Source organism: Panulirus ornatus, chromosome 3, assembly GCF_036320965.1.
Source record: "Panulirus ornatus isolate Po-2019 chromosome 3, ASM3632096v1, whole genome shotgun sequence".
NCBI lineage: Eukaryota > Metazoa > Arthropoda > Malacostraca > Decapoda > Palinuridae > Panulirus > Panulirus ornatus.
Window position 1 is genome coordinate 73496233 of NC_092226.1, and position 12281 is coordinate 73508513.

Genomic DNA, 12281 nt, shown 5'->3' on the forward strand with positions numbered 1-12281 from the left:
TCAAATCGATATATATCGTGATTACTGTGACTTTGTTGCTGTAACACGGCGCTTTGGAAATTTGCCTCTACACCTTATGCCTTTCAAGGATACAATACTTCATGCCTTTAAAGGATGATGCCATTATGTCTTGCTCAAAAAAGTTACGATATCTGGCCCTTTATAAGAGGCATATTTTTTCACTTCAAATACTCGGGGATAATCTTTCCTATCCTTCCTTCTCAATTCATCTTGCTGCATTTTTATGTTTCCTTTAAGGCACGACCTTGTAATTATTTAGTGACAATCAAAAATGTTTAACATTATACATAAAGTTCTACAGTGTTAATTTAATGTTAGGAAAACGCAGTTTAATCCGCAAGTGGCAATATTCTCACACTATAACAAACTGACAAGTTTGCAGGGCAGTAAACATGAAAAATGTGAGGTTAAACGTGAATACATAAAAAAAAGTGGCTTCGTTAAAATTAAGAGCCTATGAAACCTCACCCGAATTCCATTCCAGGCGAAAACAACTTACATTTTGTGTTTAATAACGTAGATTCAGTTGAGCTGACCATAGGTTCCGTTGATTTTTAAATATTTCACCTTCCACTTTAACTCCGCACTTTCTTTCATCCTAAATGCTATGCACACCATACGAAAACCTAAAAATTGCCACCTGCATATGTTCAACTATAATATCAATCAACTAAAAATGTAAAAATCAATAATATTACACATTTTTAATCGCCCCGTTACTGAATTTTATAAAAGTGAGAGAAAAAAGGCTTCACAGCGACACAGTCTCTTCCTTGGACTTCTTGACAGGAATATGCAAATAACAGAGCGGGCAACTCTCTTCATCAGCCTCCTGCCCAGATCATGTAACATACACGGTACTCATCACCTACTAACCACTGCGTACTCTCTACTTATCCACCCTCCAATGACCATTTCCACCTCCAGTTATCCCGTCACCTGAGTGGAAGGAGATCTAAGACCTAAGAGATTGGCATATGCCAACGTGGTGGATATACAAGTGTAACATTAATGTAGGACACAAATGGTCGGTCAATCGACGCCATTAATGGAAGACACACCGATATGCAAGGTGGTATAGACGTAGGACACCATTCATATTTGCACAGGTGGAGAGGAATGACCAAGATGCAGGTAGAATACCATGCATGATTTATGGGATGTAGTCTATCCAGGTCAGAGTAATGCAGCTACACGAACCTCGGCCTTGTTGGCGTGTATTGTACCGAGGCAATTGCATCTGACCACCAAACCACATAACCTGCACACCGATGTCATCTCCTTACTGGCGGTAGTTCCACCATCATTACGGTCAACAAGGTCAAATGATCAAACATTCCTTACTGGCGGTAAGTTCCACCATCATTACGGTCAACAAGGTCAAATGATCAAACATTATAACGAAACCCTTTCGATTCCCTAAATGTAGTTTGTCACAAATTTTGCCATAATCCAAGCGGTGATCATTTCACAAATGAAATTAGCATACACACGTATGAAACTGGTCAAGTACACTAGCTAGGATACACTAGACCAGTATGTGTATAAAGAATAAATCATCTGTTCAAGTCGAAATACAAATGAATGTCAATACCACACACAAAGGCTCCTGAACAGCATTCGTACATGAAACAATAACGTTGCTGGACATGGAACTCGAACGTTTTCTTACCAATACGACAATTAATCATCGATCAACTGAAATGAGCAGACTCTAACTTGATCCACGATATACGTGATGAAAAAGAATTGATAAAACATCTGGAATCGGAAAGCATTTTCAGATATACTTGTAGGTGTTATCTGAAATTATTTAGCCCTAAGACAACTGGAAGAAATAAAAACCCTAAAAAACACTTGATCACTTTGAGAATCCCCTCTTCCAGGAAGTTGCATCTTAGGCATGAGGGGTCTTGTGGTTTGTAGAATCGTTGTTCTTCTTGCTAGGGAAAAGGGTGGTTTCCAGAAAACTGATGAGGAAATGTAACTAGTGCATGCCTTGGGAGTGTAGTTTCATATGGGTATGTCTGCTGGAGCAGTGAGAAAGACTGAGTTGGGAGGGCGGTGTTTAGTGCTAATCAAGCCATCGTGGAATACGTTTTATCAAATATTGTATCTAATGGACGAAGGGCGATCGTTTTTTTTTTTTGTTTGTTTCTAGATGACTTTGTGGTAGGTTATGGGTTGGAGTCAAATGCTGTTGCAAAAGAACAAAGGGCCCAGTATATTCATATCAACCTACTATATTGGAAGCCTTTTCGTTTGACAATTCTTGACTGTTGTTAAGCTCCAGGTAATTAAGAAATATGTCCGATTTTGTGTGGTTTGCAGCTTTGTTGTGTTTGCCTATGACTGGGCAGAAGACCGAGAAGGTAAAGGGTGAAGTAAATGAATTGTTTGAATATGATATAGAGTGATTATTGGCCCTGTCCACAACTGGTGCTAGTAAAGGTTCTGAGGTGGTTCAGTTTGTGTTTATGTAACAAGTGTAAAAAGCAAGTCATTTGTGCCTTCCATTAATGCAATTCAAGAATAGAGCCACTGAAACGCTTCAGCTGACAGTGTTGAAACAAGTGCATGCCTGACATAAAATGCTACAATCACAGTTTGAAAAAATTGTACTATGTCTTGAAGGATACTATTGTAATCACCTGCTAAATTTGTACCACTCCTTGACCTTATCCAATGTCTTTTGCCACATTTCCACCGCGTCTCGAATCTTCAAAGGTACATGTGAGGTTGACTTAACTCCACAGTGTAAGGTGGGTTGGTGCACAAGAGATGTAGGGCTAGCGAGTTTTCTTACTCAAATATGTACTTCACAAAATCAAAGGTAACTTTTGGGGGCAAAACCCTTTCTCTCCCTCCACACATATGGTCATACCACAGTAAACTAATGGGAAGAGGCTCTATTAGCAGTAAATCCTACTGTAACCAACAATAGAACAAGTCTCTCCACTTACTTGTCTCCTATAGATGATCATCTTAAGAGTCTTCCTCATTTTGTGGTATTAACAAAACACTAACTTTCTCAGGGCAGCACCTTTTTATGAAGAAAAAAGAATCATGAGGGTCCTGCCAAATAATAAATGAAAAAAAAATTGAAAACTTTTTTAATGCAGCAGTCTTATGATGTCACCCATTTCTTCTGCAATACATTGTCTCTGGCTATCATGTGTAAAGCACTGAAACCACAGGTCCCCATCCACATCCAGGCCTTACAGACCTTTCCATGGTTTACCCCAGATGTTTCACACACCCTGATTCAGTCCATTGACAGCATGTCAACCCCAGTATACCTCATCGTTCCAATTCACTCTATTCCATGCACGCCTCTCATCCTCCTGTTTGTTCAGGCCTCGATCACTCAAATTCTTTATCACTCTACCCTTCTATCCCAATTTGGTCTCAAGTTTCTCCCTTTTCCCTTCACTTCTGACACATATATCCGCTCTGTCAATCTTTTCTCGCTCATTCTCTCCATATATCCAAACCATTTCAACACACCATCTTCTGCTTTCTCAACCACACTCTTTTTATTTCCACACATTTCTCTTACCCTTTCATTACTTACTTGACCAAACCACCTCACAGGACATATTTTCCAAACACTTCACTTCTAATACATCGACCCTCCTCCATACAACCCTATCTATAGACAATGTCTCACAACCATATAATATTGTTAGAACTACTATTCCTTCAAGCATATCAATTTTTGCTCTCTGAGATAATGTTCTCTCCCACACATTCTTCACCAATCTTAGAATCTTCGCCCCCTTTGCTGCTAGGACAGCATAAAAAAGATCTATCCTACTTTGAGGCTCTATCCTACTTTGAGGCATTTTAATGGTTATTGACCAGCCAAGTTGAAAAGAAAAGATGTAGTAATATTGTCTGAGTACTCAGTGACTGTTTCCCAATTCACTACTCCACTGTTCATCACATTCAGGATTTTTAAATGCCCCAGACTGTATAAAGTATACTTGCAGTCAATTCCCAGACACCCTGTACAATGTATGGCACATCAGGAGTCATTAGGTTACAAGTGGAAATCCCAACAATGTACAAAAAAAAAAGAGAAAGACTGTATTTGTTCCATCTGCAGTGGAAGGGTTTATAATGGAATTTGTATTTCCAATCTGAGTGGCCTACATGAAGTCCCTTGTCAGCTGACCTTAAATACTTCTTCAAACCTGTTGTAAAGCTTTTCCTTAAAGTGTTTTAAGTTAAATGAAGCATTCTAATAGCAAGTCAAAGCAAAGGATTAGGTTATATATTTAATAAATGGTATAAAGCTCAACTCAGTATCTTTTGTATGGAAATCAGTCACACCCACAATAGCAGTTAAAAATGTAGATTTTTATTGAGATTGGCCCTTGAGTTAATTTTTGAACAAATATGAATTCTCAAAAGACTTCAATAACTAACTAATGTGTACTAACCTTCAAATGAATTCCTTAAATAAGGATGTTCCCACTGATTTTTTTTTTTTTTTTTTTTTTTGCTTTTCTCTGGTTCAGGAACCACAGTTGATTCAACCAGACTGGAATCATCAACACAACCTGTCCTGAGTAATGGTTTAATTTGTATGAAAACAGTTAATGGAAATAATGTGGATAAAATGGGTATAGACACCAAAGAGCATAAAACAATACCAAGTGGGAGCAAGACAACAGATGAGAGCAGCCTTTTGTCCAAGAATGCTACCAAGATGCTAGAGTATCAAATTCTGGGTTCTGGGCTGTGAATCTTTTTACAAAAATTTAATAAAATTTTTAAGCCCTTGGTCCATACCCTACTCTTGATAACTGAGCAACACTTGGACCTTATGGACCCTTGGATATAAGATTGGTTGTGTGTGTTAGATTACACTCTATGAGTATTTCTAACTCTCCTAACAGGGATTGCTTATGTATGCTTTATCACTTCCAGTCCTAACAAATTGCAGCATACAACATACAACCAATAGGTAGAGTCCTAACCATGTGCAGCATACATTCCAAATTTTCCTTCCCACATTTGAGGGGACCAACAACAAATGCCAGGTATAGATGTGAAATGTCACCAACTTGACTAACGTGTACTAAGTATCCACAAGGCTTTGTTACCCACAAAATAATATACAGGAACACAGTATGTGCACCCTACACTACTCCACAGCACAAACAAAAATGTGACTCAGTAGGGTTAAGATGGACATGAGATCAAAAGTTGTAATCTTACATATATTATCACAAGAAGATTAAGTCTTCAAAAAGGGATGAGGAAAATGAGACCTGACGATGATGCAGTGGGTCTTACAGTAATTGAGGATTGCAACAACTATGGCATGCTAAAATTTAAATGCTTATGCATCAAGGCAGGTTTTAAATTCTATGAAGCATTTCGATCAAACGATTTTGGCTGTTCAAGCGGCTTACTTTTTTCTGTTTAAAATAGTGCTAATGTTCCCCAGGCTGGTTGAGACAACTCACACAATCAGAAGTGACAAGGTTAAATATATATTCAGACTGTTGTTGGGCATTAAGTAAACCTAATGGAATTTGACCCAGAGCATGCCTTTTCAAGATCAGATCATCTCCATGAATGTCAGTCATCATTCCAGTGCTTGATGATAATTTTCTTTTATCTTTTCTCACTCCTTTCACTGACCCATTCATATGAAAAATCAAAATACCTCTTAGTTAACTTGGACAGCTAAAGTCCTTTCCATTAAAATGATTTCACCATCCAATTCCATTATGTCCTGATATTCAACCTAAAAATTAAGTTGTGGGCTTTATGTACCATCTAACAATTTTGTCTAATAACACTCTTTTCAGCATTCTGGTTTTTCCTTCCAGAGCATTTATGATTTCTAAACTTATGGTCACAACAACCACTTTCTTCAAATACATGTCCTCTGTAATATTTTCTCATGCTGACAACCTTCAACTTTCATTAACCAGAATTTATAATCAAGAGCAAAATTTACAGTATTCTGGGAAATAACACAACCCCTTATACTTTGTGTTTATTCCCAAAATGTTTAAAGCTGATATTCTGTAAACTGGTGGTACTATGTAAGTGACGTTTAAACACATCATCCTTTTCACTGCTTCAGAACTGGAGAGGTTACTCATTCACAAATGCAGTAGTAACTTTTATGTCACAATATTAATCCACTTATTGTATAATGTATTCATTCACAATGGGAATGACTGCAAGACAGTCAAATGCACTGAAATGTACATCCCTGTACATTACAGGTGAACACAAAACCTGCTGCTGCTTCATGTCCTTAAAGGGGAAGATGTGTGAACATTTTATGCAGGGGCACATATAGAGCCAGGTGATGCATTAACATTATTGCTGTTAAGAGCTGAACCATCAGGTTGCCAACAGAAGTAACTAACACCCAATACATGATCTATCATAAGTATCCTTATGGATTTGAATGGTATGTTGAGATGATGCTTCACCAGAACCTATGTGCCTCTAAACATGACAATGTGTATAAAAAATTATAGTGGATGGAATAGTAGGTGTGTAAATCTGATCATCATATGAACCCTTTCACATATGGTGGCACTGGTCATGCATGATCACATCATGCATATGTCAGGATAATCACTGACAGCAAGTTCATCACCTGATATTTTGTACCACTAAGAATAAGACCGTCTACAGCACCCAATCTGATGCTAATTATCTCATTTCAAAATAACTTTTGTTACACACTAATGTATCCCAGCAGAGATACAAGCATCAAGAGTTTCTGTCATTAAAGCCTAACCATCAGGGTCTTGGCAAAGACATATCAGTATGTGGTGTTGCTCACCAAAGCATAAGAGAAGACACAGTAAGAGACTTCTACATGAATCTTACGAGAAGACTTCAGATAATCAATAATTTTCACCACACTGTACTGATCCCATCACAGGAGGAGATCATGTATAGTCAGTGATGCATTAGTAAGAAATGTGCATCTAAACATGTCACTGATGACCTTGAATACTTAAAAGACATCAAGTCATAAAAAGTGCTACTTAGAGGAAATCTCATTTAGTGAGGGATACATCAGGGCATACTCTTCTCCTTGACTGTCTCAGGATGAGAAACTGTATCAGTACAGGCATGTCAGGAGATGCCTGTGCTGCTTTACTTGACATAAAACAAGACCCTTTGCATTCAGGCACGTCAGTAGGTGTTATGGTGCTTGACCCATCATAGGATAACAGTATGCCAGTAAAGGTAAGTAAGTACACACTATCCTCCTTGATATGTCATACACTTCTCTTGTTCTTATATCCTGTAACTGGGAAGGTGCATGGGTACATTTACATGGAAAGGTAATCTAGATTTTCTTTTTCAAACAAGATACGGAAATGACTGTTTGAACCATGTTTCCTTCTTAAGGTACTTAACGTTATCATCAAACAGAGGAAGGCACATATCTTTCATTTTGGAAACAAATGGCTGATCCACTACTGTCATTAATGCTCACTGGTATTTACTGAATGAGTCATGATGAAACTGTAAGAATCATGAGATCCGGAAAATATTTTTTACTGCATGTCATCAGCTGTACTGCTTGACACTTAACACATGATACTGTACAGCCAAACACATAACAGTATGTCATGTGTGTCTCTTGCTGAGTACATGGTTTATTGAGATTTTATTTTGACACTTGATCACTGCTTCCTGTGTTTGCAATATAGTGCCAAGAACAGACAAAGAAAGGCCGCATTTGCTCTCATGCATTCTCTAGCTGTTATGTGTAATGCAATGAAACTACAGATCCCTATCCACAACCAGGCCCCAATGACCTTTCCATGATTTACCCTAGCTGCTTCACTTGTCCTGATTCAGTCCACTGACAACACATCGACCCCTGTATGCCACATCAGTTGTATTTACTGCATGTCTTTCACTCTCACGTAAGTTCAGGCTCTGATCATTCAAAATCTTTTTTGCTCCATTGCTCCATCTCCAGTTTAGTCTCACCTTTCTCCATGTTCTCTCCAATTCTGACTCTCAACCTTTCCACGCTTACTCTCTTCATATGTCCAAACCATTTCAATACACCCTCTTCAGTTCTCTCAACCACACTTTTTTTTACCACACCTCTCTCTTACCCATCTATCACATTCAATCAAACTACTTCACACAATACAGTGTCCTCAAACATCTAATTTCCAACACATCCACCCTCCTCTGTACATCCTCATCAACACCTTATGCCCTGCATCCATATAATATTGTTGGGACTACTATAGCTTTAAACATACTTATTTTTGCCCCTAAATGTAATAATTTCTCTTTCCACACATTCCTCAAAGGCCCCAGAACCATCCCCTCACCCATCCTATGACTCACTTCTACTTCCATGGTTCCACTTGCTGCCATGTCCACTCTTGGATATCTAAAACACTTCACTTCTTCTAATTTTTCTTGGTTCAAACCTGGCTGAACCAAGTAACCTTGCTTTTATTCACACTTACACTTAACTTCCTCCTTTCATGCACCCTTCCAAACTTAGCCACAAACTTCTGCAGTTTCTTACTCGAATCTGCCATCAGTGCTGTATCATCAGCAAACAACTCACTTCCCAAGCTGGCTGATTCTCTACAGACTGCATACTCACCCCCCCACCACGCCCACACACACACACCGAGACTCTCGTATTTACCTCCCCAACCACCCAATTCATGAAGAAATTAAACAGCCATGGTGTCATCACACATCCCTGCTGCAGACTAGCCTTCACTTTGAACCATTCATTCTCTGTTCTTCTTACTTGTAAACATTCCTTAATCCTTGATAAAAAAAACTTCTCTACTTCTAACAGCTTTCCTCCCACACCATGTATTCTTAATATCTCTGACAAGGCATCTGTTATGTGCTTTACCAGATTCACAAATGTCACGTACAAATCCATCTAAGTATTTCTCACACACCTTCTTCAAAGCAAAAACTGGATCCACACATTCTCTACCACTTCTGAAACCATACTGTTTCTCCCAAATCTGATGCTCTGAACATGCCTTCACCCTCTAAATCACTACTCTCTCATCCAACTTACCAGGTTCACTCCACAAACTTATACCTTAGTAGTATCTGTTAGCTTGGGGAAACATTATGAGAAATTTCCTGTGATCATATCAAGTATGGAAGATTTTCATTGTTATATTACTAATAACAAAAAAAGGGGGGGGCTAAAAATTGTCCTGCTTTTTAGCATTTTTGGAGAGTAAAAGATTTCCTTGAAAACCTGTGGATAAGAACTAATTTTGCATGCTGAATATGAATCTGGGGTTGAGATATTGTTTAGGGGTCATCATGGCCTGTAATTAAACAATCACCTTTTAAAAGTACTGCCTGATTATTTGCCTCATACTTACTAGGTATGTACTGAGATATTTGCCATGATTATTTCAAGAATGGAAGTGTTTCATTACGTTATATAACAGTTTCAAAGGAAAAAGTTATTTGGTCTAAAAAAATCCCCAGGACTATTATCTGCCATTTTTGGTATTTTTCATAGGGTAATAAATTTGCTTTAAAACCTCAGTATAAGGACTAATTTTCATAATGAATATAAATATGGGGTTGAAATTATGTTTGAGGGTTATTAAGACCTGCAATTACGCGATTCCATTTCACAAAGACTGTGTCATTATTCGCTTCCTATTTATTGGGCACCTGTTGGCTAAGGGAGGCATTATGAGATATTTTTTGTGATCATTAAAGAATAGAAATGTTTCAGTATGTGTTGTTACAATTTTACAAGAAAAAGCTTTTTGGGAAAAAAAAAGAACTATTACCTGCAATTTTTGGTATTTTTTGGAGGGTAATAAAATTCCTTGAAAACCTCAGTATATGGACTGCTTTTCATGCTGAATACGAATCTGGGGATGAAATATTGTTTAGAGGTCATTAAGGCCTGTAATTAAACACTTTTCTTTAAAAAAGTAAAATGATAGTTTGAACACTCACTTTTATCCCCATTGCCTTTATATGGCACTATACATACATTCTGCCAATCCTCAGGCACTTACCATGACTCATACTTACATTGAAAATCCTAACCAATCAGTAATACAATCACTCCCCTTTCTTAATAGATTCAACAGTAATACCAACCACTCCAGCTGCCTTGCCACATTTCATCTTACATAAGGCTTTCACCATATCTTCACCAAACCACTCTCCTTGACTCTCTCACTTCACATAACACCCCAGCCCAAGCACCCGACATTTGCCATCCTATCATAGAACACACTCAAGTCTTTTAAATTCTCACTCCGTCTCCTCCTCACTTCATCACTACCTGCTACCACTTCCCCATTATTTCCCTTCATCATTTCTTCTCATGTTTTACATGCACTTCTTCTAAAATATCTTATTCTCTGTAAAGCTTACTGATACTTGCTCATCCCAACTCTCATTTGTCCTCTTTTTCAACCCCCGTTACCTTCCTCTTGATCTTCCACCACTTTCTCTTATACAACTCCCAATCATCTGCACTCCTTCCCTGTAAGAAATGCCTATGTAACTCTGCATTTTCAATCCCTCCTGGTATTTCTTCACAAAGGTCTCTTTTTCAAGTCCACTTACTCACACTCTATTCTTGCCAATACTGTTTCCTCTTTTCAGAAAACATCTATAAATCTTCACACTTGCCTCCAAAAGGTAATTATCACATGTCCCACCAGATGCCCTTCTCAGCACATTCACATCTAAAAAAAAGTCTCTCTTTTACAGGTTTATCAAACAATATGTAATCCAATAATGCCCACTGATCATCTTTCATACTCGCATACATATACTTCTGTATTTCCCTATTTTTAAACTAAATATTCCCAATCAGCAATCCTTTTTCAGCAAACAATGCCACAAACTGTTCACCATTTCCATTCACTTTACTGCATGCATACTCCATGCCCCTAATTATACCCTCAACTGCCACATTACTTACCTTCACATTTACATCATCCACCACTAATACCTAGTCTCTTGCATCAATGGCTGACACTCACTAAGCTGCTCCGAAAACACTTAACCCTCACAATTTCTCATCTCATGACCAGGTGTATAAGCACTAATAATCACCCATCTCTTACCATCCACTTTCATTTTTACCCACATTAGTCTGGAGCTTACATCCTTACACTCCTTCACACATTCCCACAACCCCTGCTTCAGGAATAGTGCTACTCCTTCCTTATCTCTTGTCCTCTCACTAACACCTGACTTTACCCCTAAGACATTTCCACATCATTCTTCCCCTTTACCCTTGAGCTTTCTTTCACTAACATCCAGAACATCAAAATATACTACCTATTTCTTCTTTCTTTTCGTCTTGGATACATCCACACACATTTGTTTCTTATAACTGTAATAATTGTTTGATAAAGCATGTTTAATTTTGGGCCCACCATTATCAATCACCAAGAGAGAATATAATGGGTGCCCTAAACATGAAAAAAAGGCAGGTGTGATCTCAACGTCAGTACCTGCCGTAATGGACTTTATCCTCAACACAGATTTTATAACACATAATAAATCATTTACAAGCCTTACTACCTTATTTGCCATTGTCATCAGTTACAAAAATGGTAAAAAAATGTGTTCACTTAGAATAGTAACCTGGTGGGTCAAATGTTGACATTAGCCTGCTAGCAAAGGAATGAATTTCATACCATGTAATCATCAAAAACAATACCAGTATTAATACAGAAAGAACAACAATATTCAAGAAAACAAAAGGTCAGGTTACTGAGAAGGCAAACTTATAATCAGGTTTAACCTTGAAAGGAATGAAGCTCAACTTCACTGACTTGAAGACTACGAGAATGGCTGAGTGCAGGAAAGCAGAAGTGTGACATCAAAGATAAAGTACAGGAGTCCACCTTTAGTAGGTGTTAAGAACAGCATCACTAAGTGGTTTTATCAAAGTGCCCCTCAAGACACATTACATATACTATTTTTGCTTGCATTTTGTTAACTGTGCCATTTTTCGTTGTGTTCTTCCTCATCTTGATGCTGTCGACCAATATGGCTTCAAATGCTTTACATACCTACAGGGGTAAATGGCATATGAGATATTTGCTCAAAAGTAACAAGAATTGCAAAAAAAAAGTTTGTGCATAAATCACAACAATAACTACCAGTTAGAACAGGGACCACTTTAATAACATAAAAATATTTTATAATATATATATATATATTCATAATTTATTTACTCATAGATACATAAAGAAGCTTGTAAC

General features: G+C 37.8%; 1 protein-coding gene across 1 annotated transcript in view; it reads right to left on the reverse strand.

Annotated features, from left to right (window-relative positions):
- Positions 1-4509: 4509 nt before the first annotated feature.
- LOC139763543 (syntaxin-7-like) overlaps positions 4510-12281 on the reverse strand; it is a 66654-nt gene continuing 58882 nt past the window's right edge. Inside the window, exons 9-10 of the transcript XR_011716191.1 lie at positions 9834-9917; positions 4510-4591 (exon numbers count right to left, since the gene is read on the reverse strand). The gene's annotated coding sequence lies outside the window, so the exon portion shown is untranslated. The remainder of the gene's footprint in view (positions 4592-9833; positions 9918-12281) is intronic.